Source organism: Balaenoptera borealis (genome assembly GCF_965194805.1).
Source record: "Balaenoptera borealis genome assembly, chromosome: 19".
In the NCBI taxonomy this organism is placed as follows: domain Eukaryota; kingdom Metazoa; phylum Chordata; class Mammalia; order Artiodactyla; family Balaenopteridae; genus Balaenoptera; species Balaenoptera borealis.
Genome location: NC_138878.1, coordinates 24,658,781 through 24,683,095, shown reverse-complemented (window position 1 = coordinate 24,683,095; position 24,315 = coordinate 24,658,781).

The following is a 24,315-nucleotide window of genomic DNA, read 5'->3' as shown; positions in this document are numbered from 1 at the left end:
ATCTGTGTTTGAGTACATGTCTCCTTTCAAATTTGATTTTCAGATATAAATTTTAGTAAGTTCCCTTTGGTGCTTTCTCTACAGACTGATCAATCTTACATCTAAGTAGATGTGCCTATTACAGATACATTGAGGATGGTCATTCAAGTATAATAGGGCATATAAACTTCATATTAATAGACTCATTTGCCATGGCATTACATTCATTGTCATCCCTTGCCATTGTTATTTAAATAGCCTCGCGTTTCACTCGGATGCTTTCAAATCTCTATAGGGAACTCTCCATATTATTTCCAGTTATTGTTCTTAAAAAAACTGATTATTAATTTTCTCAAAAAACGTTTTATGGGTCCCTATTTCCTACAGACTAAATTCAAAACTCTTTAGCCCAGTTGGTAGACCCATTCATATTCTGTCCCATGTCCATGTTTTTCCTGATTAAATACTTTCATAGGCATCTACTCCAACAAAGCCTAGACTGCAAGACCTGATGATGTCATCTTTGACTAAGCCTCTACAGCTTGGGACAGTGTTTTCCCTGCCTCCGTATCTTTCAGTTTCCTACTCTATCTACAAGACTGAAGTCAGATCCCATCCTGTTTGTGATGCCTTGCCTGATGCTCCCAGTTAGGCTCACTCCTTCCTTTATAACCTCCAGCAGCAGCACTTCACTTATGCTTTTTGAAATAGCATGTGTTTTGTTCCCCTGCCTTAGTATTAGTCATTTACATGTGCATCTCTCAATCTAAATTTTTAGCATCTTAAGGTAAAGGACAATATCCCATTCATTTCTATATTCTACCTCTACATAATGTAGAATACTACTGGTACCTGGTAGATTTACATTTATTAAGTCATCTTTTTATCCATCTGTCCATTTATTAAATCATTTATTCATCATCTCTCAAATAAACACTAAGCTGTTGTATGTGATATCCAGTGATAATGAGGACACAGAGGATGAACATAACTAAGGTGGTAGTGCCTGCCTTGATTCCACTGACATCCTAGTGCAGACAACAAACTTTAACAAAGCAGTTGCAATGAAATGTGCGATGAGTGTTGGGCATAGCTGGAACATTAGGAAAATGAGAATGACATAGCCTAGAGGTCATAAAAGTCCTCCCTGAAAAAGTGATCTGTATTTTGAAGTTTGAAAGATTAGATAATATTCATCAGTCTAAGAAGTGGCAGGAAGCAGAACAAGAGTATTGAAATAAGTTTTCACTCTGAAGAATAAAAAGAATGTGGAAATCTGAGAAGGTGGAAAGGTGTTTATGGTTATTTTCTGATAGGGTAACTGGGAGAAAAAAATGAAAGAGAAAGACAGAAATAGACCAGAATAGAAGTTTTATGGAATAATCTCTCTTAAGGAGGTAGAAAAGCTATTTAAATTCAGAGTCCAAAAAAACATGGAAATAAAGAGTAGGATTTTAAAAATATTTTATTGTACTGTGACTAATCCACAAGAGGATTTAGAAGGGATGCTAAATAATAGTCAAGTGGTAGGAAAACAGGGAAAATAGGAAGTGCTTCTTTCTAAAACCTCTATGGTAAAAAGCCAAATATGTTTGTTATTACCAAACAACAGTATGACTGTGTGCTTAATTATTTATCTTCAGTAAACTCTGAAAATCTATTCACATTTATTTCTTCATTTCAACTACAACACTTAGTTGGTGTCCAAAAAATACTTGTTGAGTAATAGTGAATATGTAAAATTTTGCGTGTCTTCCGAAATATGTAGAAATTGGCCACATGTTATAGACCCATATGACAGCCCCCACTTTTACATTTCACATCTTTCTGTTGTTCGTTTCTGCTTTATTAGCTTCAAGCCTCGTATTCAGACCACAAAATCAGCCCTAAGGGCATTGTTTGGCTACAAACATCTCTGCTTCAAATGTTATTATCCCACTACTATACTATTACTTCCTGCATCTATTTATTTTCAAAGTTTTCTAAAATTAGGATTCTTGACTTCCTCCCATGTCATTTAGATTTAATTTATTCTCTTAAAAATCACATTCAAGGGCTTCCCTGGTGGCTCAGTGGTTAAGAACCCGCCTGCCAATGCAGGGGACACAGGTTCGAGCCCTGGTCCGGGAAGATCCCACATGCCGTGGAGCGACTAAGCCCATGTTCCACAACTACTCAGCCTGCGCTCTAGAGCCCGCGAGCCACAACTACTGAGCCCACGTGCCACAACTACTGAAGCCTGCATGCCTAGAGCCTGTGCTTTGCAACAAGAGAAGCCACCGCAATGAGAAGCCTGCACACTGCAACGAAGGGTAGCCCCCGCTCGCCTCAACTAGAGAAAGCCCGTGCACAGCAACGAAGACCCAACGCAGCCAAAAATAAATAAATTAAAAAAAAATCACATTCAAGTCAGAATCAGTTATTACTAAATGTTATGTCCCCACCCCTTTTTCTTTTTATTTATTTATTTATTTATTTATTTATTTATTTATTTATTTATTTTTGGCTGTGTTGGGTCTTCGTTTCTATGCAAGGGCTTTCTCTAGTTGCGGCGAGCGGGGGCCACTCCTCATCACGGTGCGCGGGCCTCTCTTGTTGCGGAGCACAGGCTTCAGACGCGCAGGCTCAGTGGTTGTGGCGCCCGGGCCCAGCCACTCCGCGGCACGTGGGATCCTCCCAGACCAGGGCCCGAACCCGTGTCCCCTGCATTGGCAGGCAGATTCTCAACCACTGTGCCACCAGGGAAGCTCCCGCCCCTTTTTCTAATGCTTTCTCCTTTGTTTTGTTCTCTTTTCTATGTTCTTGTTTTTATTTTTAAAAAGAGCCCCAAAGATCAGCTACCTCATCTTCCTCTCTCCGGCTTAAATCCCCTCTGTAGTAATGCCAACTAGTGGTCATTTTGTTCAGTTTAAACACGTTATGGAACAGATGGTTTCCAATCTCCTAATAATTTTGTACAGAGTAATTGTCAAAATAGTCTTCATTTTAATGAACTGAGGTTGGCCAATATTTAACTTTTGTAAATATTGTTCTCCATTATGCTTTCTGGAGACATTAAGAGAAAAATTAAATAAAATGACTCTTGCCAGCATTATTGAATTCCAGTATTTAAAGTCAATTCTTACAGCATCATGTGTTCCTTCAAATACAGTGTATCCAGATGACAGGTAAGGTTTCCTGATCCCTTGAGATTTTCATATGCTTAGGTCAACCACTATCCCTCGTTTTATAGAAGTTTACATCAGCCACCAATATTTCTGGGATTTTATGAGTCATTGGCATTCTCAGGGGATACCTATGCTTTTGGGTTTGTTCTTCTGTATACAGTCATTCTTATCCAAACCTCATTAATCAAGATAGGGAATTAAGCACTTTCCTCAATTCCTTGATTCCATTTAACCTAAATGCTTTGCTCAAGATTGGGTATTCTGTGACTATAGTGGCCTATAAGAGAGGTTTACTTCCCTAAAATGCATCTACTTCAACTTGAACACTTAACTTTCCTCATATTGTCTTTTAACTACCCCAAGATATTTTTCACTAACTTTATTCCATGGCTTTTCAGCCTCTTTTTCTCCTCATTGTTTCATTTTCTCACCCCACTATATTCTCTCTTTTCCTTCCTTACTGAACTTGCGGGCAGATTTTCTTTTTCCCCCTCCTGCTCCTTCTCCTCCTTTCTCTGTCCTCTCCATCATCTCTCTCTTCTCACTATTAGTTCTAGTCTACAAAGTAGATATGAAACTCAGAGACGTTAAGAGATTTGCACAATATCACCTGGCTGGCAAATAGCAGAAGCAAGATTCCTGCTCTGGTCTGTTGGCTGAGTTTAGAATAAGCATTACACTGTTTTCAACAGTTCCTCATATGGCATGGTTCAAGATAACCATGCCTTCTCTAGAGAACACCTACGTACCATCAGTTTTTTATCCATGCATGGTATAGCAGTAATAGCAAGCACTTATGAAGCACTTATGTGCCAGGTATTTTTCTAAACCCTCTGTGTCTGCTAATATATTTAGTTCCCACACAACTCTAAGAATAACATATTTTTCTTTATTCCAAATTTTTAAATGAGGAAACAAACCCACAAAAAGATTAGATTACTAGCACTATGCCCTCTAGCTATTAGGCAGTAGAGCTAGAATTCAATTTCAGGTACTTTAGATTGCCAACCCCATGCTCTTAACTGCCATGCTGGGCTACAGGCTGAACCAAACATTCTTGGTGTCTTTTGGCTAGCTCATTCACCATGGGCCTGCTAGCATACAGACATCATGCTAAGATGCTTATAGACATTATGCATAAGATGGCATTAGCTTATTTGGCATGTATGACAAAGACCATGATAGACAAATAATGAAAAATATTCCTTTTCTCTGTCCTTAGGTTTACAATCCAGTAAAGGAGTTATACACAAATACAATCACTGAAGTTTGGCATGTGGATTTCTCGTTAGATTCTATAGAGGTTCACATATATGATGGGGATGTTGTGGGTACTAGGAGTGAGAATGGTTAACACTAACTTATAGAATCTAGTGAAATATCTTTGAAAAAAGAGAAGTTTGAGCCCAACCTTGAAAGAAAATACGTACTATCGGGACAACTAGAAGGGGAAGCTTGATGTGTGTGATGTCCAGGATATTCTATAAACCTAAGCTTCATGATCTAAGGCCTGGAGGAATAAAATCAAATAGAGGGCAACTCTTTTAAGCCACTTTGAACTGAATTCAATCAAAATTCCCATGATATATTTCTGTAAGTAGCAGTAATTTTAACCTTGTATGTGTACATCTATTTTTATTTAATCTGACCTTTTTACAGTTAATTTAGTTAAATTTGACCCATGATGCCTGCCAGTTAAATAGTTAGATTAGTGGATTAAACAGTTTTATGCTATTTATAAATGCAATCAATGTACCATAGATGCCCTTACAAATGAAGTGAATAAAAGTCCTTTAATACTGAAGTGAACAAGGATAAGCTAAAAGCCATGTGCTATATCACTGTAGTCATTCTTGTTGAATGAAATCTTTACTAATACGGATTTACATACGGATTGCCAGTAGAAAGTATTTTTAAATCAATTATTTTACTTTTGAATAACAGAACACGGAAATAAAATATTGTACCCATTATTGTTCCATTGTCTTTAATTTTGAAACTAAGTGATGTATTGATGTATTTATCTAGAAATAAAAGCTTGCTAACTCATCCATGTTTGTGTACAGAATAGAGCTATGGTCAACATTATGGAATACTAATGCATAGATATATTTTACATGTTATCACGTTTTGTTTATAATTTTTAATTTTGATATAACTTCAAGCCTATAGGAAAGTTGTAAACCCAGTACCCAGATTCACCAGTTCCTTTTTTTGCTCTCTGTGTGTGACTGTACATGTAAAATATATGTTATGCAAATAAAACTAAGCTACATGATCTAGTTTTACACACCCAAACACACACACGGAACTTCTAAAAGATATTCGGGAGGAAGTTATAGGTATCATGCACCTTTTTGTCTAAGTACTTCATTGTGTAATTTCTAAGAAAAAGACATTCTCTTATAAATGTACAGTCCAGTGGTCAAAATATGGAAAATTTACATCGACACAGTACCGTTACATAGTCCATATTTACATTTTGTGAATTTTCCCAGTAATGATTTGTATAGGTATTTCATTCCTAGTTCAGGGTCCAGTCTGGGATTACACATCATATTTAGTTTTCACACATCTTTAGTTTCTTTAATCTGGAAAAGCATTTCAGTTCTTCTTTGCATTTATTGACCTTGAGAATTTTGAAGGGAAGTGGATAATTATTTTAAACTATGTCCTAAATTTGGATTTGTCTGATTTCTCTTAATTATTAGATTCCCCCATTTGCCTTACGTGATGGAATACCACAGAAATAGTGTTGTATCCTTTTCAGTGTGTCATATCATAAAGCACATGATGCCAACTAGTTACAATATTGGTGATGTTAACTTTGATTGCTTGGTGTGTCAGTGAGTTTTCTCTACTATAAAGTTACACTTTCCCCTTGTAATTAATAAGTCATTTGTGGAGAGATACTTTTAAACTATTTCCTTTCTTATCAAACTCTCACTCAGTAGTTTTAGCATCCATTGATGATTTTCCAAGTACACCATTCCCTCTATATTTATTATTTGGCATTCATCTGTAAGGAAAAGTTTTCTTTTCTCCTTCATCTGTTTATTTATTCATTTATTTATCTTTATTATTATGAAATCATGGATTTTTTTTATTACTCAATGAGTAATAATCCATTCCTCTTTTTTTTCTGATGCATAAGTTGTCTCAGTTTTGACCAGTGGAGGTCTCTTCAGCTGGCTACTGTGTCATTTGGACGTGTGTTTATCTTTCTTTATATAATTCATTATTTTATGGCACATCAGGAGTACCAAGTTTATTGTTAACTTTCTTGATCCAACCCTGGATTCAACCTGGATTCTGATTCATTTGAGAGAAGAGTTCCATTTTAAAAACAGGATCTGAAAGCTGTATGTGCTCATTGCTAAGGATATGTCCTTATTTTTAATCCCTTTCAGTGGGAAAAAAAAAAGGGAAAATGTGTGTGGGAGTGGTGTGTGTGGGTGTGTATTTGGATATTCCTATATCTATATTTCCCACTGTTTCTTTATATATTTTTCTATCACATTCTCCCTCTTTCTATCACATTCTCTATCTTCTTTGCAGGTGGATGGTTTGATATTATCCCACATATCACTGAGGAATTGTTCATTTATCTTCATCTTTCTCTTTGTCTTTATTAAATTGATAAATATTTCTTGATTTCTCTTCAAATTCATTGACCTTTTCCTCTGTTACCTCAACTTTGCTATTAAGCTATGCAAATGAACTATTCATTTCAAATATTGCACTTTTCAATTTTATCTTTTTATTGTTTCCATTTTACTGCTAAAATTGTTCATGTGTTCATTCATGACCATCTTTGCTAAAAGTCTATTAACATATTTAAAATAGCTGCTTTAAAGTCCTTGTGTGCAGTTTGCAATATCTGTGCCATTTTGGAGTCAGCTTCTACTTATCATTTTCTCTCTTGATTAAAGGCCACATAGTTCTTATTCTCTGTATATCTAGTATATTTTTATTGCATACTGAACACTGTGGATAAAACATTTTAGACGTACTGGATTGTGTTATCTTCCTCGGAAGAGAATTAATTGGTTTATTAACCAGTTATATTGTCTGGAATCAAACCCCAAATTGTATGGTGGAAATAGGTAAAACTATTAAGTTATTTTTCAGCTTTTTAATTTATGCTTGAAATCTTTCCCTTGGTAGGCACAGTTGAAGAATCAGTCAGTAATCTTGATGCAATTTATTTTCATATGTTTGTGATTCCCCCTCTTGTAGCTTCCTCATTTCCAGGATTACTGCACCCCATACCTCAATTTCAAGCTTGACTTTCCCAACAGTAACCTAGAATAAACTCTTTTATCTTTTAAACTTGAGTCAGCAATCTTCAACACAGGAAAATCCCCTTTGATTCTTTAAAAACAAAATGCAATGGCATGTGGTTTAGGAGAAAAAAAAATGTCACAAAAGAAATCAAAGAAAAATAAAACATTTCACGGATTCCTCTGGTAAAATTCTAGAGTCATGGACATGTATCTCTTCAAGAAAAAACAAAATTCAAGAATTATAGTTGGTGTTTAAAGTATAACATTCTAATGAGTCTCTAAAATATCTTTGGTTGACAGCAAAAACTATTGTTGAGACCCAATCTAGTAACAGTGTGGGCTGGTACATTTCTGTAGATTTGGCCATAGTACCTGGCAGAGACAAATGAAATAATAAGAAAATGATGAGGTTTCTAGGAGATAGTATTAGAAAAAAAAAAAAGTTTAAAAATATTAAAATATTTAGTCTTTAATTTTAAATTATGCCTCTGCACATATGAACTTACTTAGGGAATATACCTAAAATTTTTGAGGTTCACTTATCTTTTGCTCATTTCCTTTTGCCTAAAATAGATGCACACATCTGTCTCATCTGTAAATAACTAAAATTTTGTTTTCTAAAAAGGCATTTCTTTGTAAAGCATCCTTAATGTTTTTCACTTCATTGTGGTGTTATAAGATAAGGATGAAAAGTTCTACAAATTTCCTTTTAGTTCAAATATTCTCTGATGAAGTCACACACAATTATTTTCTAGGAAATCATAATAAACAGAGATTTAGTACAGTCTAAGTTCTCCCGACTAGTACATGGCAATGTCTGGGCTGGAATTTAACTCTCCTAATTTTGAGTAGTGTGCAATTTTTATTGCAGCTGTCTCTCTTGCTTTACTTCACTTCCTCCTTGGGCTATAAATGATACAAATCCTTCCTCAATAAAATGTTTCATGCAAGAACTTCAGGACAGAACATCAGCAGACCTTCTCTAGTTATACATGTATATGACTTAATTTCCACTACATCATCAAGATTGAAAGGAAGAAAGCATTCAGGAGAGGACCCTGCATGCTGCTGGCTTGATGTGGATTTTTAATTCAGCATTTATTAATTGTTATAGCCTGGTGCTGTGCCGGGCACTGGAGAGAGAGTAAAAAATAAGATACAGGGCCTATCTTCATGCAACTCACAGATTGGTGAGCCTTGCGATAAACACGTTCTAGAGACATAAAATGATATAATGGAACAGTGATGGTGGGAGTAACTCTAGTGAGTGATTGCAGAAGGATTCACAGTGGCAAGGTTGCTTGGCCTGCATTTTGAAAGGTAACTAGAACTTGTCTCAGGTACACAAGAGTATAGAATGGCTTTATAGGCTAATATAAACACTGTGGGGCTCCACCCAGACTCCCCTTTAGAACCAAGACATTCATTCTTCCATCTGCTTAGAATGTTGGCTGTTGATAGCTCACAGCGGAGTCTCTTTCTTTGGCTCACTTTCAGCCACAGAAATGCCTTGCTCATAGTTATGCCCCTTCGCAGAATCACACTACATTCAATGACAGGTCAGTTTAAGGTACAAAGTCCTAGGCCCTTTCCCTTAATTTAAGAAAGTATTGACTGAGATTAGCTAAGGCTTCTATTTCAAAGACTGCAGCCTTTGAGTTCAGCTTCTTCCACTATGCAGTTCTACTTCTTTTATACCCTTCCTTTTGTTCCAGAGAGCACTCCCTCGTAAGCTTCCTGCAGTACAATAAAGGTAAGATATCACTGAAGACTTCTTTGTTTCTATCAAATAAAAATAATTTTGTCTTCTTCAGTGATATTTACCTGAGACTTGATGAGGAGAAATAGTTGACTATGATATGAAAGCCTTTCCATATGCTGTTTTCATATACCATTTCCCTTCCTCCTATCTGGCTTTTGTGATCCAAGGTGCTGCCACAGAAAGATCTCCAGATGTGGGGTCACGAGATCTGTATTCAGTTCTTTGTTTTTCCACTTATGTGTGTCTAATATGTAGAATGATTATCTTACTGCAAGTTTTACATTTTCATAAGTACACTTGTATGATCTGTCGCTTGGTTTTGTGAAGAATCCCTTAGCTTTCTGAGCTTCAGTTTTCATAAAAGAAAAGTGGGGAAAGTAATCCTTCATGGTGTACATCTGAGAATCAAAGGTGTTAGGAATACGACAGTCTTTTACAAGGTGTAAAACAAACATCGTATGGTTGGGAATCAGAACAGTGAAGTCCTGGACAAATCAAGTAACTCATTTCACAAAGTATTGGATGGCTGAGTTTTAAAGCTTCAGGCTCTTAATATACTATTCAACACCCTGAAAACATAAAGTTGAGACAGGGGAAAAAATAAGGAAAGGGCTACAGCCTCTTGGAATGGGACTCGAATGCCCATTAAAATACTTCCAGCAGAGGACATAAAACCAATGAGAAGGAGCCATTTACTTTTACTGCTGGGACAGGAGTCATGCAACTGCTTTTACTAACTACAGCTGTTCCCAAGTCTGTCGGAGTACCTAAAATATTTATGATAGCTGTGTCTGAAGGAGACACTGTCTATTGCCAGCAGAAAAACTAACCTGGGTTGGAATGTGTTTGTTACCATTTTCTCGTCTGATAAGTAAAGCAGTGCAAACTCCTCATGTAACACATCAAGAAGAGAAAAATGAGGAAGCCGTGGCACCATGCCAGGAGTAAGAGCTTTGCCAGTTTGGCACTTTGCCTGCCTAGCCTTGGGGATTACCGTGTAGTATATTAAAGTATCAGATTTTTAATTTACCATATTATTTTCCAGATGTTTTTGGTAGAAAGGGACTTCTCAGCAAACACTTCAGTGCTTGTCAGAGAATTACACATTTAATATTACAATGCTCATTATTTTAATTAATGGCAGGAAGAAGTTGCTTGAAGACAATTCTTAGTCACACAAGAAAGGGTGTTAATATTTTATGAGGGGAGGAAATTATCTTTAACACTGATAAATTGGAATGTTCAGAAATTATAATAGAAGCACTATTACTGGAAAAAATGAGCTGGTTGTAGTACCATTTAATGTTGTACACCAATTCTGATAGAAGCATGATGTACTATTAAGAATAACATATATGAAATTGACATTCACCATGCATGAAAGCTCAATAAATAATAGTTCAGTTAGAATTTGGAAACAGATTGATTAATACTGATGGATGCAGGAGACATAAATTCTGTCCTCTGGTCTGTTAGCGACTTTGTGTATGTACACTACAACTGTCATTTATTGAATACTCCCTACGTGTCAGACATTTTGTTAAGCTCTTTACTTACATGTTAGAACTTAAAGCAGCTGTTTGTTACCATTGAAGAAGTGAGGCTCGTGGAATTTAAATAATTGGCTCAAGTTCATTGAATAAATAAGTGGCCAATTCATTCCACATTCTAAGTCTTGAACTATGTTGTAATTACCTTTCTGAGTCTCAGAAAAAAAAAAAAATTAAAAAGCTTAGTTTCTCCAGGTTTTAAATGAATTGGCTGATGTAGGAATTCTAATAGGTCCTGTCCAGTTTTAAAATTCTGAGATTTCCTATGTATTTATTAGTTCCTGCTATGTGCCAGACCTTCTCCTAAGCACTGGGCATCATGATCAATTTCATCCCAGTGTCCTTATTAAGTTCATCCTTTAGATACCTGCTCAATGCTCTCCCTCTTGAACCCCTTAGTTTCTAGCTATGTAGACAGTTCCTTTCTACCAAAGATATTTGGGAAAAAAATATGGTAACATTTCTACACACTGCACTGATCCAACCACAGTGCTCAAGATGAAACGTATATAACTTGAGACATAAACAATTCTTTTCATAGCTTAACTTTGCAAGATGTTAGTTTGCCTGCTGAAGTCCCTCTGATTTGGCCATCACAACAGTCAGTTATTTGGATTCCTCTTTTGCTCCTTAGTAACCAGCCACCTCTTTGGTAGCTCTCCAAACAGGACCGTCTTTCTTGTATGTTAAAGATTTACAACCTTCGTATTATTTATTAGTAAGGTGGACCTTGAGAAGTGTGGTGATTAGTGGCAGCAGTCCCAATGTTAGAAGATGATTTCTTTTTTAACAAACTAATACAAAAGCAAGTAAAACCTCTAAGTCACTCTCATTTATTTTTTCACAGCTTTATTTATCTTGAAGTTTTAATCCACATTGTATGTTATTTTTTGTTTTTATTTTATTTTGTTTATTATTGAAGTATAGTTTATTTACAATGTTGTGTTGGTTTCAGGTGTAGAGCAGAGTGATTCAGAGATATATATAGATATAGATATAGATGTATTCTTTTTCAGATTCTTTTCCCTTATAGGTTATCACAGAATATTGAGTATAGTTCCCTGCGCTATACAGCAGGTCCTTGTTGGTTAGGTATTTTATATATAACAGTGTGTATATGTTCATTCCAACCTTCTAATTTATCCTTCCTCCCCACTTCTCCTTCGGTAACCATAAATTTGTTTTCTATGTCTATGTCTGTTGTCTATGTCTATGTCTATTTTTGTTTTGTAAATAAATTCATTTGTATTTTTTTTTCTTCTTTTAGATTCCGCATATAAGCAATATCATATGGTATTTGTCTTTTTCTGTCTGGCTTACTTCACTTAGTATGATAGTCTCTAGGTCCATCCATGTTGCTGCACATGGCATTATTTCATTTTTTTATGGCTGAGTAGTATTCCATTGTGTGTGTGTGTGTGTGTGTGTGTGTGTACACACACACCACATCTTCTTTATGCATTCATCTGTCAATGGACATTTAGGTAGGACCTCTAAGTCACTGTCACACATTTATATTGCTATAATACTTTCCTGAATAGGAGAGAAAAATGATGGAGACATAGCTAATATGCACATTTGTGGATACATTAATGAAATTTGTTTTTCATAGATACAAATATCAACCATCTTTGTTGTGCCCTAGAAAAAGTTAAGAATGGTGGCTATACTTAAGTGTTAAGATCAATGTGACATCTTCCTCAGTCTTTTAATGTTGAACTCCCCCCCCCAGTAGTGACTGCTAGCACAAGCCTTCCTTAGAGTAGTATGATGGGCAAAATACTAATAATACCCCAGGCTCCACTCCATCTGAACCAACATTATTAGTATACATTGAGACTCACTCTGTGTTTTACTCCCACATTTACAGTCACAGCCTCAACCAGCCCTGAAGGGGTGCTTATATTCCTGGCTCTCCATTCCCCAACACACTTCATTTTGCCACCCAACCCCAAGGCTGGCTTGTATATCACTTTCTTTTCCTAATTACTTTGCCCTTTAGAATGAACATTTATTCTTTTAAAAATAATTATTTCAGCATTTGGAAAGAACAGCACAGAGTATACTTTATGGTTTAAGGGATTCATAAGCAATAAAAATTTACGTTTAAAACTAAATGATAGAGGACTTCTCTGGTGGTGCAGTGGTTAAGAATCCGCCTGCCAATGCAGGGGACACGGGTTTGATCCCTGGTCCGGGAAGATCCCACATGCCGTGGAGCAACTAAGCCCGCAAGCCACAACTACTGAGCCTGCGCTCTAGAGCCCGCAAGCCACAACTACTGAAGCCCATGCACCTAGAGCCCGTGCTCCGCAACAAGAGAAGGCACCGCAATGAGAAGCCCGTGCACCGCAACGAAGAGTAGTCCCCGTTCATGGCAACTAGAGAAAGCCCACGTGCAGCAAAGACCCAACACAGCCAAAAGTAAATAAATAAAATAAATAAATTTATATAAAAAAAAACTAAAAGAACTGTGTGAGCCCTTTAGTTGCCTCATTTCCTCAGCTGTGTAGAGAAAGCCCAAGATAAATGGCACTTTTATCATTTAATATGAATGCTCACATATGTTCTAAATAAACATCAGATGTCAGATATTAGTTACCTTTAAAGGGATAACTGACATTTAGTTTCAGGACATAAGATGCAATGTCTAGCTGTCACAAAATCTTGACTTGTAATTCAAGGGTTATTAAAACCATTAGTTGTCAACTTCTATGATAATTTTCTTCGAAGACTGCAGTTTCACCCACTTCCAGGAAAGATGATTTCTTTCAATTCCATGAAGAAACTAAACTTCTCAAGACAGACTCAAACACATTCCCAGGATAGTGTTTCATATTCAGTCAGAAACATATAGGGAACTGGATATAACAAAAGCCATTTATTGAGGTGTCTTTGTTTCAAAAGGGTCCTAAAGAACTTCTTTGATACCTGCTTCATCAGACTTTTTATGTTTGTGCACACATAGAATATTGACTCTCCTATTGTTGTACCTGACATGGGTTTGCCAAGAAGACAGAAAGTAAATATTTGAGTTCACATATTCACAGGTTTAATGTTTTAATACAACTCCCTCACCAATTTTCTTTGTATCAAAATTTCAACTTGGGGTTTACAAGTTATGGGTGTCTTATATTCCAGTTCACATTAATGCTGAAGATTTCTGATAGTACTTTGGGACTGAATAAATCTAAGAACTTTGCAGATTCCAAACTTAATTTACCTATTTGAAGAAGGTAAGAAAAGGAAATTACTATATTAGGGAGGAGGCATAAGCATGCTCTGTATTTTCCTTCAAGAGAGCAAAGGCTGTCTATGATGGGCTAAATAATTATTTGATATCCAGTTTGATGTGATGTCATGTAGTACCTTTCTAAACTCAAGTACCTTTCTTATATCAAAATTATTAAGGACTATCCATACTTTGGAAATTATTCTTCTGAGATCATTAGTTTCTTCTTTAATGTCTGTCTCTTTTATCATTTCTTAAAGATAAAGTGAAAACTCTTTTCAAAATAGTTCTGTTGTCTTGATACCGGAACACATATTGAATAAAGCTCATAATGTCTCATTCTTGGGGACATTATAATTGTCTGGCATATGAGCATGTACATTTTTGTGTCACTGAGGAAATCTCAATGGGGCTAATTAATAGAAAAATTATTCACTTTAGTAAGAACATTTTTTTCTTTCTTTCAGTGGAGGACATTTTTCTTCTGATTAATAATTCTCCCTGAACAAAAATATTTTCTAATATCATCATAGTTTTTTGTCTCTTATTTTTTTGACCCTAGACAGCTAAGAGACAGTGATTATGTTGACTGGATTTCAGTGTTTGTTATAATTATATGCTTAACTGCTATGAGTGACTACATAAACCCTTTCTATTATAGTGTTGAGGAATTATTTTCAGTCCTGATACAATATTGCTCATGTTACCATAACCGATACTTTACAATTTGTTAACTGTCACAGTCTTCATTTTTCTCCAGGTGTTGCTGTTGTGTTGCACAATAAGTATGGAGATTCTCTTTGTTGCTTGCTTGATTAAAATAATGGGAACACATACAGTGAAAAGAATATTCCAGTACAATTCACTCATTAGCATAGCTTCCTTTTATGAGTATCGTTCTTCTAGTAGCATCACAAAGAATATTAGTTTGTGTGTTCTCAGAGGTGATTTACAAAACTCATTAAATATATGGAAATTATTTTAGGAACTATCTAAATCAAATTTAGGAGTGGCAATAAATCCTATGTATAATTTCAAACAGTACACATGTCATGTGAAGTAAAGCTCTTGAGTAAACAGAGAAAAGTGAGCCTGATTTTACAAGACAGACAACATTTTAACTGTTTTTCATGATGCTTTATAAATTTGGATTCAGAAAATATGATCATCTTACTTGGAAACGAGAATGTGGAAAAGCATATGAAGTTTTTAGCTAGTGAACTCGTTGTATGCATATAACTATGTACAGAGGAGAGTAAATTGTACATAGTAAAGTGTGTAGTAATGGTTCTCATCTCTGAAAAGATTTAAATTACTCCACACTCCCAACCTTACCAAGATGTTGCTAAAATAAATTAAAAATAAATTCTCTCTAAAAAGAGAACATACCAGTGTGATCGTTGTAGAATTATATCATGAATATGTACCTTAGCAGTGCAGGCTGCTTTAGGTGTGATAGTCTTTGAGCACATTAGAGAAGCACTGAAAATATATAAAGGGCTTGTGCTTAAATCATTGAAGTCCCATGCACTCTAGTTAATACATTATTGTTTTGAGTATGCACAATTCATAGTTTTGATCAATTCCTTGAAAACACTTATTGATAAATATTTGGTTATTTGTGTGAAGATTTTGTCCTTGATTCCAAAGGCACTCTTTTTCATCATAAGTTGAAAAAAATGTTTTAGTTATGCAAGATGAATAAGTTCTAGAAATCCACTGTACAATATTGTTCCTATACTGAACATTACTGTATTGTATACTTAAACATTTGAGGGTAGATCTCATGTTAAGTGTTCTTAACACAACTTTAAAAATGTAAGTATATAGATATATATTTTTTAATGGATTCATGCATTTTTATGTCAGATGAATAGACCATAAGTAATTGCCTTGATCTGATTTACATGAAGCTTGAGCTTACATTTTCATTCATATATTTAAACTTAAATCACTTCCTCTTATTCTTCTTGAATATGTTAAAATATAAGCATCCCAGAAAACACTGACATAGACGATTCCCCTGTAAGGGTGTTCCTCCAGAGCAGAATGAGTATCTTAATAACATTTATATTTCAAGCCACAAGCATAGTGCCCAGTTTGCTGTGGTATTAAAAAAAAATATGCTGACATGATAGTGGAGTACTTTGAAAAGTTATTTTGTTATAAATGTGTTACAACAGATTAAGCTCTAAGTTGATATCTTGTTTCTGGTGGTTCAGGCTTTTCCAAAGAAATCCTTATAGATTTTCCTTCACCTCTCAAATTATCATCCTTAGTCAGTATTGATTAAGTCTCTTTTTTAGCTCTATTTCCTTGTACACACTGTGCAAAGCAAGTTCAATCAGTATAGCTTCTTCTCTTAAAGAGCCTTACACCTAAGAACACACCAATAGTCACGTCTTAAGAGAGGTGTCTTCATCACCTCTTGGTGTCCCATTTTTTATCTCCGAGAAAGGATATTTGTGATGCTCAAGAGGGAAGATGTCAGAAGATAGAACAGGGGCTTCCCACACTTTGGGTCTTTATATAACTCTGACTGCTAAAGTAAATGTCTCTGTGAAAGAGCCAGAGAATATAGTATTGTTTGCTTTGAAAAAAAACTTCTCCTCTATGTCAAGCTTGGAAATTTGTGATAACGCTTTGGAAATAGCTGAGTGCACAGAAAGCGTTAGCTGACGATGTGATATCATTTTGAATCTTCATGGGCTAGTTTATGATTGTAATGTACTCAAAAAACTCTTTCCTTATGTCGGCTTCAGTTAAAACATTTGTGTAGTGAGGAGTAAAACGTAGCTGTGGATAGAACAGATCAATTAAAATGCTTTTCATAGTATTTTGTTAGAAATTTAACATCATAAAAGTCTTAGTGCAAATATTTTAAAGATAATAATGGAGATTATAATGATGTTGCTAATGATAGTGATAATATGATTTCCAGTGTTTTGAGCACACGCTTGGCTACATACTATCTGAAACGCTTTGTAACTATTACATAAATGTAATCTTCACAGTAATTCCACAACATAGTTAAACATCTTCAAGCCAGCTTGACTATAAAAACCCCTCTAGTGATTTTCTCTAGATATATTTTCTTCTCTGTATACCCTTAGTTAGGTAGGCAAAGAAGGTTTGGGATGGTGACAGATATGGTAATGTCCTGAATTTGTCTTTCTGGCCTACAGAAAATTTCTGTCTCCCTGTTGAAAGTTTGTTTTGTTGTTTGCTGATGACTTGATCTCAGAGGATAGAATGAAGTAAGAAACAGACATTTATCACACATTTTACAGAATTACTACTCATGGTATTGAACCATGAAAATTCAATATTAATGCTTGAAGTTTTTACAAACCAGCTTAAAGTAAAAAGTGACTGAAATACGGAAAGCAGTAATTAAGTTTTAAGCATTTATTTAAACAGTTATTTCATGCTGCATTCCTTATATAAGTTGGCTTCTTGCATCTTCACTTGCAGATTATTGGAACCTTGGGGTTAACATCATTTCTCATTTTTTTTTTTAAGTTTGTTTAGTACTCAATAAACATTTGAAATAATACTATACAACCATTTTGTCATCTATTAATGTAATAGTACATTTTCTATTTGAAAACAACCTCCCTCTAAAGGGCAAATTGACAGAAAATAAGGCAGCCTGCACAAGTAAGAGTAAAAGCTGCTAAATTATAAAATGTCAGGCTCTTATAGCCAGTGAAGATATTTACTGGTTAAAAATAAATACCAGAATTGTGCCACAGTGATATTTGTATGTTGTTCACAGAATTCATTCAAAAATACATGCTAGCCTCCAAAATGTAATGAATATTATGCTAAACTGTAGGAAAAAAATACTACTATGTATTGAGTGATGGATATCAGATATTTTAATAGTTCTTTACATACATTTACATATTACAAATATTTACATACATATACCTCTTTAGTGCTTTTATAAACCAAATAGTTTTAAGCATGTTTTTTGCTTACATTAATTTTTCTAAATTCCTTGATAGTAATCATAATCTTTTAAACTGTTCCTTTATGAGGTTGCTGTAAAGATTTGACTATAACATGCTTCTTTGCCTTATTAAAGGCAAATCAAAAGCACATGGTTGTTGATCGAGTTGAACAGGTATGCCATTCACTTTGCCTTATATGATGTATGAACATTTCAGACTTCACACCAAGGAAGGTTTACTTGATATAGCGTGTATATTATTATCATTTCTATTCTCAGATACAGCTCACTTAAGATCCTAAACATCTAACGCTAATGATAGTGCAGTTAAAAGTTGCCTTATATGAATTTGAAATGGTGCCATCAAAATGTAAATTTATGGTGATGTGTTCAAATTCATACATGTTGTTTTCTACCTAACAGATATCCAATAATTAAAACAAATCCATCAATGAAGTTCAAAAACGTTTTTGTATAAATGAAATAATTTGATTGGACTGGTTTCTCAAAAATTTAGTTGAAATTTTAAAGTGGGTAATAATTTTTAAAATTCAGGCAAATATATTTGGGTGCTCTTGAATTTACCATACATTGATTACAAAATTGGTTATAATTTTTTTGTCCTTTCCTTATATCTATGGCTCATGGAATGTGACTTTGAATCTCCTCCCATGAAGAGGTGGCATGTATTTCCCATCCCTTGATTCTGTACTAGCGTTATGATTGTTCTGGCCAACAGAACGTGTCAGATGCAGTGTTTTGGTATGTGCTTCCTTTTACTCCCTGGGAACCTGACCACTGACATGTAAACAAGCTGAAGCTAGTCTGTGGGATGATGAGAGATAAGCTGCCCTGTCACCCCCTTGCCCTGGCTGACTGCCATCCAATCAACAGGCCTGTGAGTGAAGCCATTCTAGATGAGCCATTGAGTGCTGACACATGACTGAGCCTGGCCCAAATCAACCCTGATGACCCGTGGACTCTTGAGCAATAATAAATACTTATTCTCTAAATCTACAGATTTTGGAGGCAGCATTTTTTTTTAAAGCAAGAGCATACTAATACAGAGTTTATATGAGAAAAGACTTTAACTCATTTAGAAGATAACAAAAACAGACTTACAAAGTAGTAGTATGGTAACTGAAAAAGTATAAACCTACCTATGAAGCCTGTGCCATTTCCAGTGGTTGCTTTTAACTGTCTTTCTAAAATTGTTGAAGAGGTGAACATCGTTCTTATTACTCCATGAAGGGAAGAAATCCCTGAATGGAAGCTCAGACTGAGTTCTTGTTCATCTGAGACCTGTGAAACTGGCTAAGAAAGGCAAGCATCCTGGTTAACCTGTGATTTTGCTCTTGGCTATAAAGAGGACAGAAAGTAAGAAACAGGTGTCTTGTTACCTAGTTCCATTGGATGAGGGCAAGCAGCTGCCTTGCTACACTTTGGGCTATCTCTCAGTGTTTATTGATTTAACTGGCAATATACTGAGACAGAGAAGTCTCTTTTTTTTTTTTTAATTAAAATTAATTAATTAATTTATTTATTTTTAGCTGTGTTGGGTCTTTGTTTCTGTCTGAGGGCTTTCTGTAGTTGCGGCGAGCGGGGGCCACTCTTCATCGCTGTGCGCGGGCCTCTCACTGTCGCAGCCTCTCTTGTTGCAGAGCACAGGCTCCAGATGCGCAGGCTCAGTAGTTGTGGCTCACGGGCCCAGTTGCTCCGCGGCACGTGGGATCTTCCCAGACCAGGGCTCGAACCCGTGTCCCCTGCGTTGGCAGGCAGATTCTCAACCACTGCCCCACCAGGGAAGCCCGAGAAGTCTCTTTTTGAAAACTGCCTTAAACATCTAGGTAATGTAGTGAATGCAGTAGGATGCTGTCATAGGACAATGGGCCTCCTGCTCGAGAAAAAGAGCATCAAGGTGAAGAAACATCATTTATCAATATATGTGTGGAGGCAAAGATGGGAAGTTTCAAGGGAAAGTATTTATCATGAGCTATTGTTCTGTTAAGCTGGCTTTATTTTGGTTATGTCAAGTGATTGATGTGCAGTAGAGGTAATCAATTTGTCGAGAAGATGTTAGCCCAGCAAAGTGTCAACTGTTCACTGTACCATTATTAAACAGCTGCATTCTCATTGACTTCCGAACAAGAGATTTTCAAGCTTCTGTTAATCAGAAATAAGCAATCCAAAAGCAAAAGAAAAGTCAAAAGGAGTGACAAAAGCACTTGATAGACTTTTAAAGTGTCAGGAGAAAGAACCAAATTTCATTAAATACAATTTATCATTAAAGAAAAGGCAAAAAAAAATCACGTAAGGCAATAATTGGAAAATCACACACTCTTTGCTTTGTAACCTTTTTTGATCATTGACTTTTTATCATTATCTCTCTTGAGGAAGATAATTAATCTTGGGAAATTGTTGATGGCTTTAAAATTAAAATTTATTTGAGAAAACCAAATAATAGATTTCATCTTTTTTAAGAAGCTATTCTGGCCTTGGACCTTATTCAAACTGAATTTCCTTGAGTTGCTGACATTTAAAGAAAAAAAAATATTCATTTGGTTGAGTCTCCCATAGCAGTGACCAGACTTTGACAAATGTTTCTCTAATTTAAAAATATAATTAACACATATCATATGAGCACAGACTGAACGCCAGGCACTGTTTTAGGCACTGAGGATAAGAAAGTGAATAAAATTGTTACCTTGTAGAATTTGAGTTTTTAATTTTGTTTCCTTTGGAAATGCATGATTGGGCAATAGGAAGTGTAGAAGGTTGTGAGATTCATTCCATGGTGTATAACCATAGAGAAAGGAGAGGAGTGGGCATTGAAAGATCTACAGCTGATGAGGAAGAATACCTCACTAGAGGAAGAAATTATCTCTGTGACTTGGGCTCATCCATTTTGTGTCCTTCGGCTTTCATTCTCCACATTCTCTCCATTTGATTCATTATGTTCATTAATGTAAAAAAGTCCATGGTTAACACAATATCACTTTTTTAAAGACAGGATCTGTATTATTTAATTTTCCTTTTGGCTCAGGTAATGTACCTACCAAATAGTGTACATAAGTTTATAGTTTACAGCTCAATGATTCTTTTTTGTCACAGCTCAATGAATTTTCACAAACTAACCACAGTCTCTGAAACCAGCACTCAGTTCAAGAAACAGAACATGACTAACGTCTCCAGAACCTCTTCATCTTTTCTTCCAATCACTATTCTCCTTTCCTCAAAGGTTATCCAAATCCTGCCTTTTAACACTATGAGTTAGTTTCACTTATTTTTGTGAATATAACTCACTGTATTCACATTATTACGGATGGGCATTTGAACAGTGTTTTGTAGCAACTTAAAAAAGAAAAAAGAAATGTGGGTTTAACAACATGACAGCTAACAAACAAAACAAACTGAAACCAAACCAACAAAATCAAAACAATGGTTGTGAGCATTTGCTTCCTTTGTCCCCTTCTTTGGCAATAACACCTCATTTATCGTTTGGGGAACTTCCATCCCTCATTCTATATTGTGCTGGTGGAGATCTTCATAATAATGCTTTCCTCTACCTCCCAACCAAGATGAGTTCATGACCCAAATTAAAACAATCTCTGGAATAAATTCTCAGTATCGTGATACACAGCAAATGCTACAAAGCATTTGTTAATGCTACAAAGAGATTGTGCATGAGTACCTGCTAGTAATATCTTTCAATACACCATTATTCTTCTCCTAAAAATCCAGGTGTTCAGCTTTACATTTGATTCTGTGACCTCCCAAGTGTCCTTTCAATCAATTCCTTGAAAAGATTAGGCCAGCCCAATTATGTTTCTGTTGCTTGTGTCCAAAGAATCTTAACAGAGAGAGGGGAGTTAGAATATTTCACATGGAAAGAAAGAGACAGCTAATTTGAAAAAATAAAAAGGCAGAAAATGTAAAACTGTTACTTTATGTAGGAAGAGTTTTAAAAATCCCCTTAGTGTGTGCAGCACTATGAATTAAGTTATTTTTTAAGTCCAATGAGGATTGATGCTTTAAATGGAGTTTAGTCATCATGGCTGACATCTTATCTCCGTAAGCTTTGGAAAGGAATGACCATGAAATTGGAAATGTTTACCCAAATGTTTTATAACCTATTTGTAACCACATTTCCAGGAGCATCAGGAAGGTGGGAGCCTGACATTGCCAATTCAGTGTGTAGGTCCTGCAACTATCCTCTTCTCAGGGACTACAGTATCTGATAATGGAGGCAAGTGGGACTTTACGAAGTTACAAGTCTGTCTGAAACATGATTGGGCATGACTTTAAGGAAGCACCAAGCAGCACAGAATACAGCCTGTCATATTCAATTTCCGGTTCCTGAAGACTTGGAAACATTCTTGAGGCTTTAGAGAGACACACAGTATCTCATCATAGATTGTTACAAAAGGAGTTATCCAGCCAGTGAGACTCAAAACCACTTGTCTCTGGGATACCTGGGAAAGTCATTGCAGTATTCTATTACTTTGAGAGGTAAATGTTCCTATAATTTTTTTCTGCCTTTATGTTTTTAAGCAATTCATATAGCCATGATGGCTGAAATTTTTCCTATGGTATCCTATCTTCTGAGCAGTTGTCAACCACCAGAAAACATAAAAATTATCACTATGAATCTAGTCCACTTCATCGTTGTTCCTTTTGTGTAGAGGAAAAACTTGATAGAAACTGTATGTGCCAACATGGCATTTTGGAATAAATAGCTCTATATTCAAAGGCAGTTTTCTTGTAGTCAAATTTAGAATGAGCTTTACATGTAGAAGTGAAATAAATAGAATGCGGTGTCTGTTTTTCTCTGCTTAAAACAGGTTGAATAATCTTGACGCATCTGTCAGCCTTCTTAAATAATTTCAAAGCTAGTCTTTACTTGTAAGGAAAGTGTAGGATGCTGGCTGATTTCTAATACCATTACCTAATTTTCATCCCACGAATGAATAATGAACAAAAGCTCCTTGGGATTTATTTTGGACTTTCTAGATGTAGAATAACTTGATTTATCTGGATGCTTAAATTTTATCTTTCATCAGACCAATTTTCAGGCCTGACTTCCCCAGGAAGCTTCCTGATTGTTTGTTAATAAACTTGGTGTTTCAGTTGAGTTTCACTCCAGTCTCCATCAGAATATGAGATCTGCATTCAAATATGTGTTGGTAGCTGTGTGACCTTGGGCAAGTTACTCATTCTCACTTAGCATCTGTCTCCTTATTTGACATCAGGGGAAAGAACAGTGCCTACTTTAGGGACGGCGTGAGGATTAAATGAGATAGTATACGTAAAGTGACTGGAAAATGTCTGAGGCTTTACATGCTCTTGTGCTATGTTCCCTCGAGCTTCAAAACCTTTGCCTGTACTGTTCCCACAATCTAGAATGTTCTCTATCCCTCTCCATTTTTCACCTAGAAAACTCCTATTTATTCTAGTTGCTTCTTAAATACCCTGAGCTTCCAGATTAAGTCTGGTTGTCATATCATGCACAATCAGAACCTTCTTGATAGTATATTTCTCATAGGCATTGATTAGGTCATAATATGTGATTTACTGCATTTAATCCTTGAGACTATAAACTCTGTGTTGATAGTGCCCAGGTCTATTTTGTTTCTCATTAAGTCACAGAATAGAATTCAGCATTTGGCATATGGTAGAGGGAGAGCCTCTCTGTTTACAATCACTGCCCTCTCCCAAAGGCCAACATCCCCTCGACTAGCCCTACTTTTTCTGAATAGGATGGTAGCAGTGATATTGGTAGCAAAGAATTTAGAACAATTGAATAACTGTTGAGTGGAAGTAGTCTGGCCAAACCATGGGTAAATCTCCAAACTTAGCCTCTTTGATCCTCTCCTTTAGACTTTGGAATGTTCAGTGGAATTTTTCCTGTTGTTTTGGGGACTGTGGTGAAGTAATCCACAGTTTTTCTCACTGCAATGATTTATTACTGTGATTAAAACAGCCATAAGTTTTTTGAGGTTTCTTTAAAACCTCATTGAGGAGGTCTCCAGCCTTATCAATGATTGCCATTCACAAACTAGATTTTTTACCTTCCACCTCATGATCAGCTATCCTGTTGGAGAGATACATATGCATACAAATATATGTATATATATTCAGAAGGGAGAAAATGATCATCTATCAAATGACTGTACAATCAATGCATGTATTCCTGTTTTCAAAGTGTTGAAAACAAAATTCTTAAAGCATCTAAATAGATGGTTTCTAATACATGACTATATGAATAGCTACAGAATTACTACAGAGTTACTGGTCTCATGTTACCCCTGGAGTGTGGATGAGCTACTGATCAATCAATCCCAGCCCTAACTAATTCCAGAAGTGCCTCACTAGTTCCACAGTATG